Source organism: Tursiops truncatus, chromosome X (genome assembly GCF_011762595.2).
Source record: "Tursiops truncatus isolate mTurTru1 chromosome X, mTurTru1.mat.Y, whole genome shotgun sequence".
Lineage (NCBI taxonomy): Eukaryota > Metazoa > Chordata > Mammalia > Artiodactyla > Delphinidae > Tursiops > Tursiops truncatus.
Window position 1 is genome coordinate 91,581,860 of NC_047055.1, and position 25,869 is coordinate 91,607,728.

At 38.9% G+C, this 25,869-nt stretch overlaps 1 long non-coding RNA gene across 2 annotated transcripts in view; it reads left to right on the forward strand.

The window, feature by feature from the left end:
- Positions 1–25,869, forward strand: part of LOC109551290 (uncharacterized) — a 422,401-nt gene that overhangs the window by 379,036 nt on the left and 17,496 nt on the right. For both annotated transcript variants that reach the window (XR_002178019.3, XR_012329402.1), the window contains one exon: positions 4,499–4,621. This is a non-coding gene — a long non-coding RNA (uncharacterized lncRNA). The remainder of the gene's footprint in view (positions 1–4,498; positions 4,622–25,869) is intronic.

The window sequence follows — 25,869 nt, forward strand, 5'->3', positions numbered from 1 at the left end:
TTACCCTGCTTTATTTTCTTCATCAATATTGGAATTTATTTTATTTACTTGTTTATTGCCTGTTTCTGTATTCTAGAATATAATCTCTATGAGGGCAGGAGCTTAATTATATCCCTACAATATGCTCAATGCCTAGAAAAGTGCTTGGTAAATAGCAGTCATTCACTAACATTTATTGAATGAATGTCAAGGGTTTTCTACTGTTAAATAATTACACTCCCCGTAAACTGAGTATCTTCAGCTTAACAGGATTACCAGTGAAAATTTTTATCATTATTTAATGTGCAACTATTTAAATCTCCTTTAACTCTTCTTTGGGTTGACATTTCTGCTTTTGCTCTTTTGCAAGAATGAGGCTACTCATGATTTTGAGGGAGCTAGCAAAAGATTACACTATCATAATAACTTCCTATGTCTATTCTGAAAAGCAACATGCTTTTTAGTATGCAAAATTAATTGAATGAAATCGTATTTAAGGTTTAATTGCCTCTATTTGCCACTGACATTTTCCAGAATATTTACTTAGCTCTCTTTAGGAAAAAAAAAAACTCTTTCTTTCATTCTCTATCTATGTCTATCCACAAGTATACAAACACACACACACACACACACACACACACACACACACACATTCTGCTAAAGTAGCTGATTTTGAAAGTCAGTGTACATTGCAGAAAACATCTGTTTCATAGTAATAGCTATTTATTAGAAAACGATCTGTTTGCTTCTAAAGGATTACCCTTTTGTCTTCCAGAAAAAAAAATATCAATAACCACTGGAGTACAGAGAAATCTTTACCTTCTTGATTTTTTTCACTGCACTACTGGATGTGATTTGCTGGGGAGGTTGGAATAATGGCTGGCAAGAACTTGCATTTCTAAAAGAATCCTGCTGAGGCTACATGGAAAGATTAGTGATGGCTAAGAATTGCGGGCTGCTCAGTTAATTGACTTTTTTCTATCTAGAGGATAGCCATTCCTTTAGTTTCACTGTAGTTGGTGTATAATAGACTGATCTCAAGGTGCACAACTGAACTCTGCTGTTGTGGGAGCATGTGCTTTTAAATGGAAAGCTTGGTACCAATTTAATAAAGGAAATTATATGGGCTGACATTAACCCTTCCCGTTATTTTCCTGGGTGTAGGTTGTCAGCATTCTCGTGGCATAAAGCTGACCCACAAGACAAATAACAGAAGGACAATAAATAAGTGTATTTATAGCAAGTACCACATGCTTCTTTTCTTATTATATGTAGATCTTTCTGTTCTTCATACAACTAGAAATAAAAGCTCCTTTTGATCCCATTTCTAAAGAGCATAGATAACATTTTTCTTTCAAACTAATCATAATCATCATATCTGTAGAATACTTTTCATTTCTGAATCTATATGTATTTATAAAGATTAATTTTGAGAGCTCCACTCGGAAGCAAGAAAGGTTGATCCCCCAAATCAGGTATTCTCCTTCCTTGTTGACAGGACACCATGCAGAATTTCCACAGTTGGAGTTTAAAAGAGTTGTCCTGTCTTATTTCATTTCCCTAAAAGGTAGTTACCTGGCAGTTTATGGAGAAAACATCCTATTTTTTTCTGAAATAGTTCAACCCTATTGGCAGATCTGCACTGACTAAGATTTCATTGTCAACAGGGTAATGAATTAGTTATAATTAATACCTCAGTTGTAACTAAAGCAAGTTTGAACTAGCTATTTCATCTTTGAGATTCTTAGTTCAGTTGGACTTCCCAGATCAGGTACAACTTGAATGAGAATGTAGACTTTCCAAGTCTCCTGGCTCTGAGTATGGTCAGAAGATCAGGATTAATGGCATTTGATTCATGTAATATGTCAATAATTCTTTTTTGTATTCCCCCGAAAACACTTATGTAGGTGTTGAAGTAGGAGAAAGGGACCATATGTTTTGCAGAAAACACAATTCCTTGGTATTCTCAAAAAACACGAATACTTTAATGTATACTAAACAACTCTTCTCTGATATAAAGTAAAAGGATAATTTGTGAAGAAAAAGTTTCATCTGCAGTCATGGAACATATTAAAATGCCAGTTGAAATTCCTGGTAGCTGGTCTTCCCTTCAAAAATACTTCAATTTATTTTGTATTTATTTGGGGGAACCAACATTTTAATTAACATCGTAAATCTGAAAGGTGGCTATCAATTGAAAAAGGGAAAAATAACCTATGTTTCAGATACCAAATATATCAGTTAGCTTTTGCTGTGTAACAAACTACCCTAAAGCTTGGCAGTTTAAAGCAGCAACTATTTACTGAACAAATAATTCTGGGGGTTGACAGTTTAGCTTATGCTCATCAGAGCAGTTCTTCTGGTCTCTGCCAGGGTCATTCATGCATTTGTGGTCAGCTACTATGTTGGCTATGGGCTGGCTTTTCTCAGATGACCTCCTATTAGACAGTATACCTCTCCTCCATGTGGTCTCTCATACTGCAGCAGGCTTCTGGGCAATGTTCCAAAAGGTCAAGGCAATGCATGCAAGTTCTCTTGAGATCTAGCCTCATAACTGGCATAACATCATTTAACCTATTTGAGCTCGTCTCAAGTGGTGGGGACTGGTAAGTCAGAGAAAGGAAAGTCAGAGATGCTAAAGCGGATGTTTCCATGGATAGAGATATTACCTGATCAATGTACTAGAGTGTCATTTACATTTCTTATTATAAATGGGTAAATTGGCACTCAGCTCCATTTAGCTCTTCCTTCCCCATCTTTTTCTCTTTTTTTCCTCCCATTTTAAAAGTAGCTTCTTTCTTCCTCTGAGCCCTGGATTCTATGGTACCCAGATATTGGAGGTATGGGTTCTTTTCTAGCACAGGCTCCTTGTCTCATGACACCATATATCATCTCCCCTGCCTTTGAGGGCAAAGACTGAGCCACCATCATGTTTACCCTAGAAAGAGCCACAGTGGTTTTAAGACTCAGGTCTGATCACCCGGACACACAGAGACGCTGCCTTCTCCAGTGACTGTCTAGTGGGGTCAGGTGGGGGTGTTAATGCCCCGTGGGGTGAACTTTGACTAATGAGACAGGAGATAGAAAGGAAGTGGCAGATAAATTGCTTGCCCTTCCTCTCTTTCCAACAAAACCAAATGGTTCAGGAAAGCAGGGGTTCCACACATCCTTTCTGAAGATATCCTACACGACCAATCATCAGCCAGTTTTCCTGTACAGCTATGAACATCTTGGTAATACATCATCTTGTATTACTTTTTGCTCCTTCCTTGACTGGAATTCCCTTTTCCCTCATTCTTCATTCACTAAGAGTGCACCCTACCTCAAAAACAAGCATGTCAACTTCATGCCCTCATGCTCTGTTTTTTAGAGAATGCAGGGTAAAACAAAACATGGAAGATTGTAACTTTTCATGCATTTGTTAATTTTCTACTCAGTAAGTATGGAATTAGGGGATTCGTTTGTTTTGAGTTTTGACCAACAAATCAATAATGGTACTATTCGGGAATGACCCTGATTGGCTGGAGCATGTTGTAGTTCATTTTGCTGAAGCATAACTCTCCATCTCACATGGTTTGAGACAGATGAGTGGAGTCACCATAATTAGAGAATGAAGGCAGCTTGCCTACAGCAAAGCCATACTGAGATGGAGACAGTGAGCAGTGTGGGTGAATTATGCTCTGCATGGGCAATTTTTTACACTTATAAAATGAAAAGAAATTTTTTGCTGACCCACAGTAATGACAGAAACTCTTTTTTATTTTATTATAATGGCCTATAAATATGTATCATGTAAACCTAAGAATGAACTCCTTATACTATTATCCCTTATACAATTATAAAACCTAAATTAAAAATTGAATTCATCACATTATACAACCAATAAAATTTAAATAAACATTAATTTTATATAACAGATAATTTTTTGTTGAAGCCAGACTAGTGCTCACAACTGATATATGCAAATATAGTATGCCATAAGATGGCTGTTTTCTTTGTTTAAACAATTTTGAAGCCTTTTATTTTACAGTTTCTTAGAATACCATTTAGTCCTTTCATCATGTGAATGGGCCATTCACATATTAATTCTGCCTCTGTCTTTTTCCATGAGCCCAAAACAATTAAAATAGAACATTGCTCCAAAGCACAGAGTTGTTTTCAGGACGTCAGATGTAAATATGTAAATATGCAGCTTAAGTCAAAACTGAATACTTTCATAGACTAATGCTTTTTTAAAGCAAGAGTCTAGGATTTTTCCCCCTCATAATTGTTTAAGGAAATCAATATTTACACAAAGGTAGGTGTTAGAAAGTTGTCATTTGTGGCATTATGAAAGGTGAACAAGAGTAAAGAATGTGCTTCCTAGCATATTAGAACTTAAATGCTGTCACTTCATGATCCTTTTGGGCAAAAGTGGTCACCCAAGCAAAATGCAAATATGTGCATTGAAATAAATTAATGTTCAATTATAGGATGATCAACTGCATTATACAGAATATGCTATTTATTTTAATTTCAGATATAGTTTGAATGGAAACTCACACATGAAAAAACCTTGCGATAAACTCATGGACACACAATACTCTTTCCATGGACTACTAGAAAAATGAAGTCCTCCACTGGGGAGACATGCCCTACAGCTGTGAGTTTTAATTTATTTGCCATCTCTTTGTGAATCAGGTAAAAAGCCATTTGTTCTCATCCTAGAAAAATTTACCTATGTGTACACAAACAATATTTTGAATACAGTTTCAGTAAGTATATGAATGCCGTGATGCCAATCCAAGGACTGGTATAATTACATTATTTCATTGAATTCTTCTAATTACCTTGGTAAGTAATATCCTGTAGAGAAATCTCAGAGTAGCATAATTATTCTCCCTTTTGCATGTTGACTGTTTTTTCTAAGATTCCCTTAGGATACTTTTTTCTTAATCTTTGAATATCAAAGCTTCACGAGGAAATTTTCTGAGGAAACAGTCAACCTAATTTGATCATCAGAGTCAAGACTTTTATTTCAAAACCACTTCTACTAAATTTTTGAATACTATTTTTATCTTATCTGTTCCCCTCTTCTTTCATCTCTACATATCTATCATATTTTATAAAAATTTTATATATTATTTCTTTGAGATTTCATTTTGTGTGATCTTTTTGAAGCTTGATTTCCATGTCCCTGACTGTGGGTTCAAATAATGTTTACTCTAGTTTTGGTGGCATCAAATGTAACATTTTCCTCTGAAACATTTTCATTTATTTCTAATTTTTTTTATGTGTCATATTTCTTTTTACTGACTGCTTATTTTCCATCTCCTGCTTTAAGTCTTTTTTTTTACATCTTTATTAAGTCTTTTTTTAAAACAAGATTGCACTGCCTGTACATTTTTTGAAATTATAGACAATTTTGTTTTTTAACTTTTAGCCTTTAAGTCATGCTTGATGTAATACATGTTATTAATTTTTTTTTAATTTTTATTGGAGTGTAGTTGATTTATAATTTTCTTTTTCACAATATTTTTTCTCTCTTTGTTTTGTGATTTCTGCACACAGGTCAAGTAGTTTTCTTTTAATTGGACCAGCCATTAATGAATTTAAAGAGCCCTTCTTACTAGTCCTGACACCCCCTACCTCCAGAAATTTTTATGTGAGAGAATAAAACTTTCAGCAGTCTTAGACTAACATTAGGAAAGATGTCTCTGTTACTCAAAATCAAACATAATTTCTGAGTAATACTTGTTTAATGCAGATGTAACACTTATGAATATTTGTATACCAGATTTTTTATCATAAATAAAACAGAAACTACAATAAATATAAGGAAAAATAGAAAAAATTAGATTAGTATTAGTGGGCTTTGATTTACTTTTCCTAGTTCATATTAGATCAGCTATACAAAATTATAAAAGAAAAAAAATGCCATACTTAAATATTTTGAACTCAAATTAAGGATGGAAAAAGTAGAAAACAGACTGGCAAGTCTATAGAAAACTTGATTAATATAATTCGTAACTTGGCTTTTCAGTAACTGAGAAAGGCGGATTAAAATTTACTACAATGCTTTTGAATTTGGCAATGGCTTCATTTTATGCTGTCATTGTATATTTGGGGAGTATGTTATGAGACACATACAAATCTAGAATTGCCATAGTTTTCTGGTAGATTAATTCTTATATAATAATAAAATGTCTCTAAGGAATGCATTTGCCTAAAGGTTTACTTTGTCTGATACTAGTACAGCTACATCAGATTTCTTGTAGTAAGTTGTTGTATATATATTTTTCTGACCTTTACTTTCAAATTTTTTTCACTCATATATATATTTCTAACATCTTTATTGGGGTATAATTGCTTTACAATGCTGTGTTAGTTTCTGCTTTATAACAAAGTGAATCAGTTACACATATACATATGTTCCCATATCTCTTCCCTCTTGCGTCTCCCTCCCTCCCACCCTCCCTAACCCACCCCTCCAGGCAGTCACAAAGCACCGAGCCGATATCCCTGTGCCATGCGGCTGCTTCCCACTAGCTATCTACCTTACTATGTTTGTTAGTGTGTATATGTCCATGACTCTCTCTCGCCCTGTCACAGCTCAACCTTCCCCCTCCCCATAACCTCAAGTCCGTTCTCTAGGAGGTCTGCATCTTTATTCCTGCCTTACCCCTAGGTTCTTCATGACATTTTTTTTTCTTAAATTCCATATATATGTGTTAGCATACGGTATTTGTCTTTTTCTTTCTGACTTACTTCACTCTGTATGACAGACTCTAGGTCTATCCACCTCATTACAAATAGCTCAATTTCGTTTCTTTTTCTGGCTGAGTAATATTCCATTGTATATATGTGCCACATCTTCTTTATCCATTCATCCGATGATGGGCACTTAGGTTGTTTCCAACTCCGGGCTATTGTAAATAGAGCTGCAATGAACATTTTGGTACATGACTCTTTTTGAATTTTGGTTTTCTCAGGGTATATGCCCAGTAGTGGGATTGCTGGGTCATATGGTAGTTCTATTTGTAGTTTTTTAAGGAACCTCCATACTGTTCTCCATAGTGGCTGAACCAATTCACATTCCCACCAGCAGTGCAAGAGTGTGCCCTTTTCTCCACACCCTCTCCAGCATTTATTGTTTCTAGATTTTTTGATGATGGCCATTCTGACTGGTGTGAGATGATATCTCATTGTAGTTTTGATTTGCATTTCTCTAATGATTAATGATGTTGAGCATTCTTTCATGTGTTTGTTGGCAGTCTGTATATCTTCTTTGGAGAAATGTCTATTTAGGTCTTCTGCCCATTTTTGGATTGGGTTGTTTGTTTTTTGTTATTGAGCTGCATGAGCTGCTTGTAAATTTTGGAGATTAATCCTTTGTCGGTTGCTTCATTTGCAAATATTTTCTCCCATTGTGAGGGTTGTCTTTTGGTCTTTTTTATGGTTTCCTTTGCTGTGCAAAAGCTTTGAAGTTTCATTAGGTCCCATTTGTTTATTTTTGTTTTTATTTCCATTACTCTAGGAGGTGGGTCAGAAAGGATCTTGCTGTGATTTATGTCATAGAGTGTTCTGCCTATGTTTTCCTCTAAGAGTTTGATAGTTTCTGGCCTTACATTTAGGTCTTTAATCCATTTTGAACTTACTTTTGTGTATGGTGTTAGGGAGTGATCTAATCTCATACTTTTACATGTAGCTGTCCAGTTTTCCCAGCACCAGTTATTGAAGAGGCTGTCCTTTCTCCACTGTACATTCCTGCCACCTTTATCAAAGATAAGGTGTCCATATGTGCATGGGTTTATCTCTGGGCTTTCTATCCTGTACCATTGATCTATCTTTCTGTTTTTGTGCCAGTACCATACCGTCTTGATAACTGTAGCTTTGTAGTATAGTCTGAAGTCAGGGAGCCTGATTCCTCCAGTTCCTTTTTTCGTTCTCAAGATTGCTTTGGCTATTCGGGGTCTTTTGTGTTTCCATACAAATTGTGAAATTTTTTGTTCTAGTTCTGTGAAAAATGCCAGTGGTAGTTTGATAGGGATTGCATTGAATCTATAGATTGCTTTGGGTAGTAGAGTCATTTTCACAATGTTGATTCTTCCAATCCAAGAACATGGTATATCTCTCCATCTATTTGTATCATCTTTAATTTCTTTCATCAGTGTCTTAAAATTTTCTGCATACAGGTCTTTTGTCTCCTTAGGTAGGTTTATTCCTAGATATTTTATTCTTTTTGTTGCAATGGTAAATGGGAGTGTTTTCTTGATTTCACTTTCAGATTTTTCATCATTAGTATATAGGAGTGCCAGAGATTTCTGTGCATTAATTTTGTATCCTGCCACTTTACCAAATTCATTGATTAGGTCTAGTAGTTTTCTGGTAGCATCTTTAGGATTCTCTATGTATAGGATCATGTCATCTGCAAACAGTGACAGCTTTACTACTTCTTTTCCGATTTGGATTCCTTTTATTTCCTTTTCTTCTCTGATTGCTGTGGCTAAAACTTCCAAAACTATGTTGAATAAGAGTGGTGAGAGTGGACAACCTTGTCTTTTTCCTGATCTTAGTGGAAATGTCCTGATCTTAGTGGAAATGCTTTCAGTTTTTCACCATTGAGGATGATGTTGGCTGTGGGTTTGTCATATATGGCCTTTATTATGTTGAGGAAAGTTCCCTCTATGCCTACTTTCTGCAGGGTTTTTATCATAAATGGGTGTTGAATTTTGTCAAAAGCTTTCTCTGCATCTATTGAGATGATCATATGGTTTTTCTCCTTCAGTTTGTTAATATGGTGTTTCACATTGATTGATTTGCGTATATTGAAGAAACCTTGCATTCCTGGAATAAACCCCACTTGATCATGGTGTATGATCCTTTTAATGTGCTGTTGGATTCTGTTTGCTAGTATTTTGTTGAGGATTTTTGCATCTATGTTCATCAGTGATATTGGCCTGTAGTTTTCTTTCTTTACGACATCCTTGTCCGTTTTTGGTATCAAGGTGATGGTGGCCTTGTAGAATGATTTTGGGAGTGTTCCTCCCTCTGCTGTATTTTGGAAGAGTTTGAGAAGGATAGGTGTTAGCTCTTCTCTAAATGTTTGCTAGAATTCGCCCGTGAAGCCATCTGGTCCTGGGCTTTTGATTGTTGGAAGATTTTTAATCACAGTTTCAATTTCAGTGCTTGTGATTGGTCTGTTTATATTTTCTATTTCTTCCTGATTCATTCTTCGCAGTTTGTGCATTTCTAAGAATTTGTCCATTTCTTCCAGGTTGTCCATTTTATTGGCATAGAGTTGCTTGTAGTAATCTCTCATGATCTTTTGTATTTCTGCAGTGTCAGTTGTCACTTCTCCTTTTTCAGTTCTAATTCTATTGATTTGCGTCTTCTCCCTTTTTTTCTTGATGAGTCTGGCTAATGGTCTGTTTTGTTTATCTTCTCAAAGAACCAGCTTTTAGTTTTACTGATCTTTGCTATTGTTTCCTTTATTTCTTTTTCATTTATTTCTGATCTGCTCTTTATGATTTCTTTCCTTCTGCTAACTTTGGGGTTTCTTTGTTGTTCTTTCTCTAATTGCTTTAGGTGCAAGGTTAGGTTGTTTATTCGAGATGAAGTTTCCTGTTTCTTAAGGTGGGCTTGTACTTGCTATAAACTTCCCTCTTAGAACTGCTTTTGCTGCATTACATAGGTTTTGGGTCGTTGTGTCTCCATTGTCATTTGTTTCTAGGTATTTTTTTATTTCCTCTTTGACTTCTTCAGTGATCACTTCGTTATTAAGTAGTGTATTGTTTAGCTTCCATTTGTTTGTATTTTTCATAGTTTTTTTCCTGTAATTGATAACTAGTTTCATGGCATTGTGGTCAGAAAAGATACTTGACACCATTGCAATTTTTTTAAATTTACCAAGGCTTGATTTGTGACCCACGATATGATTTATCCTGGAGAATGTTCCATGAGCACTTGAGAAAACTGTATTCTGTTGTTTGTGTCCTATAAATATCAATTAAGTCCATCTTGTTTAATGTATCATTTAAAGCTTGTGTTTCCTTATTTATTTTCATTTTGGATGATCTGTCCATGGGTGAAAGTGGGTGTTAAAGTCCCCTAGTATGACTGTGTTACTGTCGATTTCCTCTTTAATGGCTGTTAGTATTTGCCTTATGTATTGAGGTGCTCCTATGTTGGGTGCATAAATATTTACAATTGTTATATCTTCTTCTTGGATCGATCCCTTGATCATTATGTAGTGTCCTTCTTTGTCTCTTCTAATAGTCTTTATTTTAAAGTCTATTTTGTCTGATATGAGAATTGCTACTCCAGCTTTCTTTTGGTTTCCATTTGCATGGAATATCTTTTTCCATCCCCTTACTTTCAGTCTGTATGTGACTCTAGGTCTGAAGTGGGTCTCTTGTAGACAGCATATATAAGGGTCTTGTTTTTGTATCCATTCAGCTAATCTGTGTATTTTGGTGGGAGCATTTAGTCCATTTACATTTAAGGTAATTATCGATATGTATGTTCCTATTCCCATTTTCTTAATTGTTTTGGGTTCGTTATTATAGGTCTTTTCCTTCTCTTGTGTTTCTTGCCTAGAGAAGTTCCTTTAGCAGTTGTTGTAAAGCTGGTTTGGTGGTGCTGAACTCTCTCAGCTTTTGATTGTTTGTAAAGGTTTCAATTTCTCCATCAAATCTGAATGAGATCCTTGCTGGGTAGAGTGATCTTGGTTGCAGGTTTTTCTCCTTCATCACTTTCAGTATGTCCTGCCACTCCCTTCTGGCTTGCAGAGTTTCTGCTGAAAGATCAGCTGTTAACCTTATGGGGATTCCCTTGTGTTATTTGTTGTTTTTCCCTTGCTGCTTTTAATATGCTTTCTTTGTATTTAATTTTTGACAGTTTGATTAATATGTGTCTTGGCGTATTTCTCCTTGGATTTATCCTGTATGGGACTCTCTGTGCTTCCTGGACTTGATTAACTATTTCCTTTCCCATATTAGGGAAGTTTTCAACTATAATCTCTCCAAATATTTTCTCAGTCCCTTTCTTTTTCTCTTCTTCTTCTGGAACCCCTATAATTCGAATGTTCGTGCGTTTAATGTTGTCCCAGAGGTCTCTGAGACTGTCCTCCGTTCTTTTCATTCTTTTTTCTTTATTCTGCTCTGCAGTAGTTATTTCCACTATTTTATCTTCCAGGTCACTTATCCGTTCTTCTGCCTCAGTTATTCTGCTATTGATCCCATCTAGAGTCTTTTTCATTTCATTTATTGTGTTGTTCGTCATTGTTTGTTTCATCTTTATTTCTTCTAGGTCCTTGTTAAATGTTTCTTGCATTGTGTCCATTCTATTTCCAAGATTTTGGATCATCTTTTACTATCATTATTCTGAATTCTTTTTCAGGTAGACTGCCTATTTCCTCTTCATTTGTCAGGTCTGGTGGGTTTTTACCTTGCTCCTTCATGTGCTGTGTGTTTTTCTGTCTTCTCATTTTGCTTATCTTACTGTGTTTGGGGTCTTCTTTTTGCAGGCTGCTGGTTCGTAGTTCCCGTTGTTTTTGGTGTCTGTCCCCAGTGGCTAAGGTTGGTTCAGTGGGTTGTGTTGGCTTCCTGGTGGAGGGGACTAGTGCCTGTGTTCTGGTGGATGAGGCTGGATCTTGTCTTTCTGGTGGGCAGGTCCACGTCTGGTGGTGTGTTTTGGGGTGTCTGTGGACTTATGATTTTAGGGAGCCTCTCTGCTAATCAGTGGGGTTGTGTTCCTGTTTTGCTAGTTGTTTGGCATAGGTTGTCCAGCACTGTAGCTTGCTGGTCATTGAGTGAAACTGGGTGCTGGCTTTGAGATGGAGATCTCTGGGAGATTTTCGCTGTTTGATATTATGTGGAGCTGGGAGGTCTCTTGTTGACCAGTGTCCTGAAGTTGGCTCTCCAACCTCAGAGGAACAGCACTGACTCCTGGCTGCAGCACCAAGAGCCTTTCATCCACACGGCTCAGAATAAAAGGGAGAAAAAGTAGAGAAAAAGAATTAGTAGAAGTAGGAAGAAAGAAAGAAAGAAGAAAAGAAGCAAGGAAACAAAGGAGGGAGGGAGGAAGGAGGGAAGGAAAGAAAAAAGAAAGAAAAGTTACAGTAAAATAAAATAAAGTATAATAACGTTATTAAATTTTAAAAAATTATTTAGAAAAAAAGGATGGCTAGAACCTTAGGACAAATGGTGGAAGCAAAGCTATACAGACAAACTCTTACACAGAAGCATACATATAAAGCCTCACAAAAAGAGGTAATGGGGGAAAAAATCATAAATCTCAAAGTCTCTCCTCCTCAATTTGGGATGATTCGTTGTCTAAAGGAGGGAAGGGAGGAAAGAAAAGAAAAGAAAGAAAGAGAGAGAAGCAAAGAAAGAAAGAAAGAAAAGAAAGAAAAAAAGAAATAAAGGAAGGAAAGAAGAAAGAAAAAGTATAATAAAGTTATTAATTATTAAGAAAAAAAATTTAAAAAAAACGGACAGAACCCTAGGACAAATGGTGGAAGCAAAGCTATACACACAAAATCTCACACAGAAGCATACATATAAAGCCTCACAAAAAGAGGTAATGGGGGAAAAAATCATAAATCTCAAAGTCTCTCCTCCTCAATTTGGGATGATTCGTTGTCTAAAGGAGGGAAGGGAGGAAAGAAAAGAAAAGAAAGAAAGAGAGAGAAGCAAAGAAAGAAAGAAAGAAAAGAAAGAAAAAAAGAAATAAAGGAAGGAAAGAAGAAAGAAAAAGTATAATAAAGTTATTAATTATTAAGAAAAAAAATTTAAAAAAAACGGACAGAACCCTAGGACAAATGGTGGAAGCAAAGCTATACACACAAAATCTCACACAGAAGCATACACAATCACAAAAAGAGGAAAAGGGGAAAAAATCATAGATCTTGCTCTCGAAGCCCACCTCCTCTATTTGGGATGATTCCTTGTGTATTCATGTATTCCACAGATGAAGGGCACATCAAGTTGATTGTGGAGCTTTAATCCTTTGCTTCGGAGGCTGCTGGGAGAGATTTCCCTTTCTCTTCTTTGTTCTCACAGCTCCCAGGGGTTCAGCTTTGGATTTGGCCCCGCCTCTGCATGTAGGTCGCTGGAGGGCGTCTGTTTTTTGCTCAGACAGGACGGGGTTAAAGGAGCCGCTGATTCGGGGGCTCTGGCGCACTCAGGCCAGGGGGAAGGGAGGGGCGCAGCATGCGGGCGAGCCTGCAGCAGCAGAGGCCGGCGTGACGTTACACCAGACTGAGGCCCGCCGTGCGTTCTCCCGGGGAAGTTGTCCCTGGATCCCGGGACCCTGGCAGTGGCAGGCTGCACAGTCTCCCCGGAAGGGAGGTGTGGATAGTAACCTGTGCTCGCACACAGGCTTCTTGATGGCGGCAGCAGCAGCCTTAGCGTCTCCCGCCCATCTCCGGGGTCCGCGTTTTTAGCCGCGGCTCGTGCCCGTCTCTGGAGCTCCTTTAAGCAGCGCTCTTAATCCCCTCTTCCTCATGCACCAGAAAACAAAGAGGGAAGAAAAAGTCTCTTGCCTCTTCGGCAGCTCCAGACCTTTTCCCGGACTCCCTCGCGGCTAGCCGTGGTGCACGAACCCCTTCAGGCTGTGTTCACGCAGCCAACCCCAGTCCTCTCCCTGCGCCCCGACCGAAGCCCAAGCCTCAGCTCCCAGCCCCGCCCACCCCGGCGGGTAAGCAGACAAGCCTCTTGGGCTGGTGAGTGCCGGTCGGCACCGATCCTCTGTGCGGAAATCTCCCCGCTTTGCCCTCCGCACCCCTGTGGCTGCGCTCTCCTCCGCGGCCCCGAAGCTTTCCCCCTCCGCCACCCGCAGTCTCCGCCCGCGAAGGAGCTTCCTAGTGTGTGGAATCCTTTCCTCCTTCACAGCTCCCTCCCACTGGTGCAGGTCCCGTCCCTATTCTTTTGTCTCTGTTTTTTCTTTTTTTCTTTTGCCCTACCCAGGTACGTGGGGAGTTTCTTGCCTTTTGGGAGGTCTGAGATCTTCTGCCAGCGTTCAGTAGGTGTTCTGTAGGAGTTGCTCCACGTGTAGATGTATTTCTGGTGTATCTCTGGGGAGGAAGGTGATCTCGGCGTCTTACTCCTCCGCCATCTTCCTGTCCACCACCACTCTTATATTTTAAATAGAATATAGTAGGGCTTTGTTTTTTATCCAGTCTGATATCTTTAGCATATTTATATTATTATACATTTAATGCATTCAATAATTACTGATATAATTGTATTTAAATGTACCATCATGCTTGCTTTTCTACATAGTCCATATATTTTATGTTTTTTTTTGCTTTCTTTGTGTTGATAAAATATTCTTTTTACTCTATTTCTCCTCTAAGTACCTTACTAGTTATATGTTCTTTTACTATCCTTTTTCAGATTACACTAGAGATTAAAACATGGATCCTTATTTACTAGGTTCTAATACAAATTAGATGTTTTCCCACATCCCAGAAAATATAAGGACCTTAGAACACATTAATTTCATTTATACTCTGCGGTAGATGGTATTTTTTTCAGATTCAAAAATATGTTTTGATTTCTATATTCTTTATAAAAGATCATATAATCCTGCCTGATGTCACATGATTTGAAGTACCTCCCTGTGGTGATTTTTCTTGAGCATTGACCCAAAGCTTGGCTATATGACTTACATTGGCCAAGTGAATGTAAGTGGAAGTGACTGTATGTGATGTCCAAGCAGAAACTTTAGAGCCACTGGATAATTCTGCCATTGCTCTTTTTGTTCTACCATTAGAATAGTATGTTCCAAATAGTGGTTACTTCTATTGTGGATATTGAAATTAAGACAATATATGGAGAGAAACCAAAGCCAACCCACAGCTACCACAGCCAATATATAATGTGAGGTAAATTGTTTTGTTAATCCATTGAGACTTTGGAGATTGATTGTTACTGCTGCATAAGCAGTGGATGCTAACCAAAGCATCCCTTATTTTCTTTTGTGATATCATTGAAATGTATTTTAATTTGAAATATATATAAAGTCTTGGACATTAACATTAGAGTTTTATGCATTCTATATTCTTTAGAATTACTTACATGTTCACTTTTTTTAACTCTATTCTATATTCTAGTTTTATAATTTTTTCATTAGCTACATCTAATCTCCTCTTAAATGTATCTATTGCATGCTTAATTTTAGATATTATATTATTTATGTTATAATTTTTCCATTGGATTATTCTTAATTTATAGTTTCTAGATCTCTACTGGAATCCCTGACAATATTAATAACATTTATTTTAAAGCAGCGTTTGATCAGTCCAATATCTGAATCTCCTGAAGGCAATTTCGGATTTTCAAATGCCTATAACTATGTATTAATTTGCTATACTGGCTTAAAATAACACACATTTATTATCTCAGAGTTTCTGTGGGTCAGGGGTCTAGACCCAGCTTACCTCAGTTCTCTGTTCAGGGTCTCACAAGGATTCAATCAAGATGTTGGGTAGGCTATATTCTCATGCGGAGTTTTGACTGGAAAAATCTGCTTCCAAGTTCTTTTGGCTTGTTGGTACAATTCATTTCTTTCAGGTTATATGATTGAGGGATCTGTCTTTTTGCTGGCTGGAGGTTGTCTTCAGGTCCTAAGGTCACCTGCAGTTTCCTGCCATGTGATCCTTTCCATGGAAAGTTTACAACATGTCAGATTGTTTCTTCAAGCCCAGAATGAGAGTACTGTATATCTAAACAGCTAAGACAGAGTCTTATGTAACATAATATAAATAATAATGGGAATGACATCCCATCACCTTTGCTATATAACATAACCAAATCAAGTGAATGTCATCTCACCTCCTTTTATATATTCTATTTCCTAGACGCCAGTCACAGGTCCCACCCACATTCAAAGACTTGATGGTGGCATGAATCTCTGCAATGCCTCCAGGGATGAAGAATTGATATTGATTTACTAACTTTATAGTTAGTTAGAGGCAGTTTTAGTGGCTTCCTCTTGGCCTTTCCTACCACAATAGTCCTCTCTCTCTGTGTCAGAGAACCAATGTGGTGATTCAGAAAGTTGCTGAGTACATCTATTCATATTATACATTCTGAAAAGGGAGATATAACTCCATGATGGGTATGAGTACTCACTGGGACCAAAACTCCATTGATCATCTGATCTTTGACCTCTGTAAGTCTCTACTCTATGAAGGCAACAGTAACATTTTTGGTCTCTGGGAATTGGTGTCAGTTTAGCACCAGTGTCCACTAATTCCCCCAAAGTCTGATTATTTCCCTTTCCCAAATGCACAGTCACCCTAATAAATGGTAAATGGCTGCAGGTTCCTTTGGGGAAGGCTAGGAAGAAGGTTAACAATATAGGTATTTGCCAGCATAGCAGGAAATTTTCTCAAGGGGACATAGTCTCCCCTTCATTCAAAGAACTGTAGGTTTGTGAACTGGCTCAAATTTGGGAATTGATTGAGGGGCTATGGTATTTTGGGGATTCAAATTAGACTTCTGTTCACTAGGTCTAGAACTACTAGGCTCATACAGAGCAATTAAGAATTTAGTAAACTGTCCATCTATTTCTTTTCTAGAGACACCATGATCCACTAGTCAACAACTAATGATCTCTGTGAGTCAGACTATTCTGATTACTGCTTTGACACTGCTGTCCATTACAGTAACTACGCCATCTTGTCTTTGGCAATCATATTAGTTTCCTAGGGCTGCTGCAGCAAAGTACCACAAATTGGGTACCTTAAGACAACAGAAACGTATCCTCTCACTGTCTGGAGTCTTAAAGTATAAAATCAAAGTGTTAGAAAGGATTTCTCACACCGGTCAGAATGGCCATCATCAAAAAATCTACAAACAATAAATGCTGGAGAGGGTGTGGAGAAAAGGGAACCCTCTTGCACTGTTAGTGGAAATGTAAATTCATACAGCCACTATGGAGAACAGTGTGGAAGTTCCTTAAAAAACTACAAATAGAACTACCATACGACCCAGCAATCCCACTACTGGGCATATACCCTGAGAAAACCATAATTCAAAAAGAATCATGTACCACAATGTTCATTGCAGCTCTATTTACAATAGCCAGGATATGGAAGCAACCTAAGTGTCCATCAACAGATGAATGGATAAAGAAGATGTGGCACATATATACAATGGAATATTACTCAGCCATAAAAAGGAACGAAACTGAGTTATTTGTACTGAGGTGGATGGACCTAGAGACTGTCATACAGAGTGAAGTAAGTCAGAAAGAGAAAGACAAATACTGTATGCTAACACATATATATGGTATCTTAAAAAAAAATGGTCAGGAAGAACCTAGGGGCAAGATGGGAATAAAGATGCAGACCTACTAGAGAATGGACTTGAGGACACGGGGAGGGGAAAGGGTAAGCTGGAACAAAGTGAGAGAGTGGCATGGACTTATATACACTACCAAACATAAAATAGATAGCTAGTGGGAAGCAGCTGCATAGCACAGGGAGATCAGCTCGGTGCTTTGTGACCACCTAGAGGGGTGAGATAGGGAGGGTGGGAGGGAGGGAGACACAAGACGGAAGAGATATGGGGACATATCTATATGTATAACTGATTCACTTTGTTATAAAGCAGAAACTAACACACCATTGTAAAGCAATTATACTCCAATAAAGATGTTTAAAAAAAAGTAGATCAATTTAAAAAAAAAGAAAGGATTGTTCCTTCTGGAGGCTCTGAAGGAGAATCTATTCCATATCTCTCCCCTAGCTTCTGATGGTTGCCAGCAGTCCTTGGCATTCATTGCCTTGTAGCTGCATCACTCCAATCTCTGCCTTCATCATGACTTCCTATTCTCCCTGTGTCTAAATTTCCCTCTTTTTATAAGGACACCAGTCATGTATTAGGACCCATTCTAATCCAGTATGACCTCATCTTAACTTGATTACTTCTGAAAGACCCTATTTCAAATAAAGTCACATTCACAGGTATCAGGGATTAGGACTTTAACATATGTTCCAGGGAACACAATTCAACCTGTAACAGCAATTAAGTTCTGCCACTTGGCCCTTGTCATCCCAGGATTCCATCATTCTAATTACATTTAGTGATTCCAGTTCTATGGTAGCAGTTCCCACTGTAATTTCTGACCTCTAATGAATACCCAGCATAAAACTCATCTAGGATTCTGGGGCTCTCCTTTCAGATTTATTTCTCACAGCCAGGATATGTTCTCAGAACCCTCTCAGGGTGAGTGAGCAAGTCATATGATAAAGCCATTTTGACATTCCCAAGCTTTTGGATACCTTCTTCTGCAGTGTACCAAGGCAGTCCTGGCATTTCAATTTCATTTACTTTAGGTCACCTTTGGGTTCATGTTTCAGCCAACCAACTAAGCAAAGTTTTAGAACCATTATGTCAAGCCCCTCAAGCTAAGACATGAAGACAAAATCTTTGCCTAGTGGGCCCTGTTATGGACTGAATTTTGTCCCTCCCAAATTCATATGTTGAAGCTATGTAACCCCCAATGTGAGTGTATTTGGAGAGAGGGCCTTAAGGAGATAACTAATGTTACATGAAATCATAAGGATGGAGCCTTAATCTGATAGGACTGGTGTCCTTGCAAGAAGAGGAAGAAACACCAGCGAGACCTCCCTCTCTTTCAGTGAGAAGGTGGCCATGTGCAAATCAGGAAGAGATGTCTCATCAGAAATCAAACCTGATGACACCTTGATCTTGGACTTCAAGCCCCCAGAAATGTGAGAAAATAAATTTCTGTTGCTTCAGCCACCAGTCTATGGTATTTTGTTATGACAACCCAAACTGACTAATACAGGCCCATATCAATAAAATTCAGCCTGATAGAGTCCTTTCACCTTAATCATATAGCTTTAAGATTGATTCCCGAGGGGGACGAGGGGAAGATGGCAGAAGAGTAAGATGCGGAGATCACCTTCCTCCCCACAGATACACCAGAAATACATCTACACGTTGAACAACTCCTACAGAACACCTACGCTGAATGCTGGCAGAAGACCTCAGACCTCCCAAAAGGCAAGAAACTCCCCACGTACCTGGGTAGGGCAAAAGAAAAAAAGAACAGAGACAAAAGGATAGGGACAGGCCCTGCACCAGTGGGAGGGAGCTGTGAAGGAGGAAAAGTTTCCACACACTAGGAAGCCCTTTCGCGGGCAGAGACTGCGGGTGGCGGGGGGGGGGGGGGGGGGGGGGAGCTTTGGAGCCGCGGAGGAGAGCACAGCAACAGGGTGCGGAGGGCAAAGCGGGGACATTCCAACACAGAGGATCGGTGCCGACCGGCACTCACCAGCCCGAGAGCCTTGTCTGCTCACCCGCTGGGGCGGGCGGGGCTGCAAGCTGAGGCTCGGGCTTTGGTCTAAGCACAGAGAGAGGGCTGGGGTTGGCGGCGTGAACACAGCCTGAAGGGGTTAGTGCACCACGGCTAGCTGGGAGGGAGTCCGGGAAAAGGTCTGGACCTGCCAAAGAGGCAAGAGACTTTTTCTTCCCTCTTTGTTTCCTGGTGCGTGAGGAAGAGAGGATTAAGAGCGCTGCTAAAAGGAGCTACAGAGTCAGGCGCGAGACACAGCTAAAAGTGCGGACCCCAGAGACGGGCATGAGACGCTAAGGCTGCTGCTGCCACCACCAAGAAGCCTGTGTGCGAGCACAGGTCACTCTCCACACCCCCCTTCCGGGGAGCCTGTGCAGCCTGCCACTGCCAGGGTCCCGGGATCCAGGGACAACTTCCCCGGGAGAACGCACAGCACGCCTCAGGCTGCTGCAACGTCATGCCGACCTCTGCCGCCGCAGGCTCGCCCCACACTGCGTGCCCCTCCCTCCCCCCTGGCCTGAGTGCGCCAGAGCCCACGAATCAGCGGCTCCTTTAACCCCGTCCTGTCTGAGGGAAGAACAGACGCCCTCTGGTGACCTATATGCAGAGGCGGGGCCAAATCCAAAGCTGAGCCCCTGGGAGCTGTGAGAACAAAGAAGAGAAAGGGAAATCTCTCCCAGCAGCCTCAGGAGCAGCGGATTAGGGCTCCACAATCAACTTGATGTACCCTGCATCTGTGGAATACCTGAATAGACAACCAATCATCCCAAATTGAGGAGGTGGACTTTGAGAGCAAGATTTATGATGTTTTCCCCTTTTCCTCTTTTTGTGTGTATGTGTATGCTTCTGTGTGAGATTTTGTCTGTATAGCTTTGCTTCCAGCATTTCTTCTAAGGTTCTATCCGTCCATTTTTTTTCTTAATATTTTTAATTTAATAACAACTTTATTATATTTTACTTTATTTTATCTTCTTTCTTTCTTCCTTCTTTCCCTCCTTCCTGCCTTTCTTTCTTTCTTTCTTTATTCCTACTTCTATGAATTCTTTCTCTCTATTTTTTCTGCCTTCTATTCTGAGCCGGGTGGATGAAAGGCTCTTGGTGCTCCAGCCAGGAGTCAGTACTGTGCCTCTGAGGTGGGAGAGCCAACTTCAGGACACTGGTCCACAAGAGACCTCCCAGCTCCACATAATATCAAACGGAGAAAATCTCCCAGAGGTCTCCATCTCAACACCAGCACCCAGCTTCACTCAACGACCAGCAAGCTACAGTGCTGCACACCCTATGCCAAACAACTAGCAAAACAGGAACACAACCCTACCCATTAGCAGAGAGGCTCCCTAAAATCATAACAAGTCCACAGACACCCCAAAACACACCACCAGAAGTGGACCTGCCCACCAGAAAGACAAGATCCAGCCTCATCATCCACCAGAACACAGGCACTAGTGCCCTCCACCAGGAAGCCTACAAAACCCACTGAACCAACCTTAGCCACTGGGGACACACACCAAAAACAACGGGAACTAAGAACCTGCAGCCTGCAAAAAGGAAACACCAAACACAGTAAGATAAGCAAAATGAGAAGACAGAAAAACACACAGCAGATGAAGGAGCAAGGTAAAAATGCACCAGACCTAACAAATGAGGAGGAAATAGGCAGTCTACCTGAAAAAGAATTCAGAATAATGATAGTAAAGATGATCCAAAATCTTGGAAATAGGATGGAGAAAATACAAGAAACATTTAACAAGGACCTAGAAGAACTAAAGAGGAAACAAACAACGATGAACAACACAATAAATGAAATGAAAAAGACTCTAGATGGATCAATAGCAGAATAACTGAGGCAGAAGAACGGATACGTGACCTGGAAGATAAAATAGTGGAAATAACTACTGCAGAGCAGAATAAAGAAAAAAGAATGAAAAGAACGGAGGACAGTCTCAGAGACCTCTGGGACAACATTAAACGCACCAACATTTGAATTATAGGGGTTCCAGAAGAAGAAGAGAAAAAGAAAGGGACTGAGAAAACATTTGAAGAGACTACAGTTGAAACTTCCCTAATATGGGAAAGGAAATAGTTAATCAAGTCCAGGAAGCACAGAGAGTCCCATACAGGATAAATCCAAGGAGAAATACGCCAAGACACATATTAATCAAACTGTCAAAAATTAAATACAAAGAAAGCATATTAAAAGCAGCAAGGGAAAAACAACAAATAACACACAAGGGAATCCCCATAAGGTTAACAGCTGATCTTTCAGCAGAAACTCTGCAAGCCAGAAGCGAGTGGCAGGACATACTGAAAGTGATGAAGGAGAAAAACCTGCAACGAAGATTACTCCACCCAGCAAGGATCTCATTCACATTTGATGGAGAAGCTTTTGCTTTACAGACAAGCAAAAGCTGAGAGAGTTCAGCACCACCAAACCAGCTTTACAACAAATGCTAAAGGAACTTCTCTAGGCAAGAAACACAAGAGAAGGAAAAGACCTACAATAACGAACCCAAAACAATTTAGAAAATGGGAATAGGAACATACATATCAATAATTACCTTAAATGTAAATGGACTAAATGCTCCCACCAAAAGACACAGATTGGCTGAATGGATATAAAAACAAGACCCATATATATTCTGTCTACAAGAGACCCACTTCAGACCTAGAGACACATACAGACTGAAAGTAAGGGGGATGAAAAAAGATATTCCATGCAAATGGAAACCAAAAAGAAAGCTGGAGTAGCAATTCTCATATCAGACAAAATAGACTTTAAAATAAACACGATTAGAAGAGACAAAGAAGAACACTACATAATGATCAAGGGATCGATCCAAGAAGAAGATATAACAATTGTAAATATTTATGCACCCAACATAGGAGCACCTCAATACATAAGGCAAATACTAACAGCCATAAAAGGGGAAATCCACAGTAACACATTCATACTAGGGGACTTTAACACCCCACTTTCACCAATGGACAGATCATCCAACATAAAAGTAAATAGGAAACACAAGCTTTAAATGATACATTAAACAAGGTGGACTTAATTGATATTTATAGGACACTCCATCCAAAAACAACAGAATACAGTTTTCTCAAGTGCTCATGGAACATTCTCCAGGATAGATCATATCTTGGGTCACAAATCAAGCCTTGGTAAATTTAAGAAAATTGAAATTGTATCAAGTATCTTTTCCAACTACTATGCTATGAGACTAGATATCAATTACAGGAAAAAATCTGTAAAAAATACAAACACATGGAGGCTAAACAATACACTACTTAATAACGAAGTGATCACTGAAGAAATCAAAGAGGAAATAAAAAAATACCTAGAAACAAATGACAGTGGAGACACGACAACTCAAAAGCTATGGGATGCAGCAAAAGCGGGTTCTAAGAGGGAAGTTTATAGCAATACAAGCCCACCTTAAGAAACAGGAAACATCTCGAATAAACAACCTAACCTTGCACCTAAAGCAATTAGAGAAAGTAGAACGAAAAACCCCCAAAGTTAGCAGAAGGAAAGAAATCATAAAAATCAGATCAGAAATAAATGAAAAAGAAATGAAGGAAACAATAGCAAAGATCAATAAAACTAAAAGCTGGTTCTTTGAGAAGATAAACAAAATAGATAAACCATTAGCCAGACTCATCAAGAAAAAAAGGGAGAAAACTCAAATTAATAGAATTAGAAATGAAAAAGGAGAAGTAATAACTGACACTGCAGAAATACAAAAGATCATGAGAGATTACTACAAGCAACTCTATGCCAATAAAATGGACAACCTGGAAGAAATGGACAAATTCTTAGAAATGCACAAACTGCCAAGACTGAATCAGGAAGAAATAGAAAATATGAACAGACCAATCACAAGCACTGAAATTGAAACTGTGATTAAAACATTCCAACAAACAAAAGCCCAGGACCAGATGGCTTCACAGGCGAATTCTACCAAACATTTAGTGAAGAGCTAACACCTATCCTTCTCAAACTCTTCCAAAATATAGCAGAGGGAGGAACACTCCGAAACTCATTCTACGAGGCCACCATCACCTTGACACCAAAACCTGACAAGGATGTCACAAAGAAAACTACAGGCCAATATCACTGATGAACATAGATGCAGAGTCCTCAACAAAATAGTAGCAAACAGAATCCAACAGCACATTAAAAGGATCATACACCATGATCAAGTGGGGTTTATTCCAGGAATGCAAGGATTCTTCAATATACGCAAAGCAATCAATGTGATAAACCATATTAACAAATTGAAGGAGTAAAACCATATGATCATCTCAAAAGATGCAGAGAAAGCTTTCGACAAAATTCAACACCCATTTATGATAAAAATCCTGCAGAAAGGAGGCATAGAGGGAACTTTCCTCAACATAATAAAGGCCATATATGACAAGCCCACAGCCAACATCCTCAATGGTGAAAAACTGAAAGCATTTCCACTAAGATCAGGAACAAGACAAGGTTGTCCACTCTCACCACTCTTACTCAACATAGTTTTGGAAGTTTTAGCCACAGCAATCAGAGAAGAAAAGGAAATAAAAGGAATCCAAATTGGAAAAGAAGTAAAGCTGTCACTGTTTGCAGATGACATGATACTATACATAGAGAATCCTAAAGCTGCTACCAGAAAATTACTAGAGGTAATCAATGAATTTGGTAAAGTTGCAGGATACAGAATTAATGCACAGAAATCTCTGGCATTCCTATACACTAATGATGAAAAATCTGAAAGTGAAATCAAGAAAACACTCCCATTTACCATTGCAACAAAAAGAATAAAATATCTAGGAATAAACCTACGTAAGGAGACAAAAGACCTGTATGCAGAAAATTATAAGGCACTGATGAAAAAAATGAAAGATGATACAAATAGATGGAGAGATATACCATGTTCTTGGATTGGAAGAATCAACATTGTGAAAATGACTCTACTACCCAAAGCAATCTACAGATTCAATGCAATCTCTATCAAACTACCACTGGCATTTTTCACAGAACTAGAACAAAAAATTTCACAATTTGTATGGAAACACAAAAGACCCTGAATAGCCAAAGCAATCTTGAGAATGAAAAACGGAGCTGGAGGAATCAGGCTCCCTGACTTCAGACTATACTACAAAGCTACAGTATCAAGACAGTATGGTACTGGCACAAAAACAGAAAGATCAATGGAACAGGATAGAAAGCCCAGAGATAACCCACGCACGTATGGACACCTTATCTTTGATAAAGGTGGCAGGAATGTACAGTGGAGAAAGGGCAGCCTCTTCAATAAGTGGTGCTGCGAAAACTGGACAGATACATGTAAAAGTATGAGATTAGAACACTCGCTAACACCATACACAAAAATAGGCTCAAAATGGATTAAAGACCTAAATGTAAGGCCAGAAACTATCAAACTCTTAGAGGAAAACATAGGCAGAACACTCTATGACATAAATCACAGCAAGATCCTTTCTGACCAAAATACAAAAATAAACAAATGGGACCGAATGAAACTTCAAAGCTTTTGCACAGCAAAGGAAACCATAACCAATACCAAAAGACAACCCTCAGAATGGGAAAAAATATTTGCAAATGAAGCAACAACTGACAAAGGGTTAATCTCCAAAATTTACAAGCAGTTCATGCAGCTCAATAACAAAAAACAACCCAATCCAAAAATGGGCAGAAGACCTAAATAGACATTTCTCCAAAGAAGATATACAGACTGCCAACAAACACATGAAAGAATGCTCAACATCATTAATCATTAGAGAAATGCAAATCAAAACTACAATGAGATATCATCTCACACCAGTCAGAATGGCCATCATCAAAAAATCTAGAAACAATAAATGCTGGAGGGTGTGGAGAAAAGGGAACACTCTTGCACTGCTGGTGGGAATGTGAATTGGTTCAGCCACTATGGAGAACAGTATGGAGGTTCCTTAAAAAACTACAAATAGAACTACCATATGACCCAGCAATCCCACTACTGGGCATATACCCTGAGAAAACCAAAATTCAAAAAGAGTCATGTACCAAAATGTTCATTGCAGCTCTACTTACAATAGCCCGGAGATGGAAACAACCTAAGTGCCCATCATAGGATGAATGGATAAAGAAGATGTGGCACATATATACAATGGAATATTACTCAGCTATGAAAAGAAACGAAATTGAGCTATTTGTGATGAGGTGGATAGACCTAGAGTCTGTCATACAGAGTGAAGTAAGTCAGAAAGAGAAAGACAAATACCGTATGCTAACACATACATATGGAATTTAAGAAAAAAAATGTCATGAAGAACCTAGGGGTAAGATAGGAATAAAGACACAAACCTACTGGAGAACGGACTTGAGGATATGGGGAGGGGGAAGGGTGAGCTGTGACAGGGCGAGAGAGAGTCATGGACATATACACACTAACAAACGTCAGTTAGATAGCTAGTGGGAAGCAGCCGCATGGCACAGGGATATCGGCTCGGTGCATTGTGACAGCCTCGAGGGGTAGGATAGGGAGGGTGGGAGGGAGGGAGACGCAAGAGGGAAGAGATATGGGA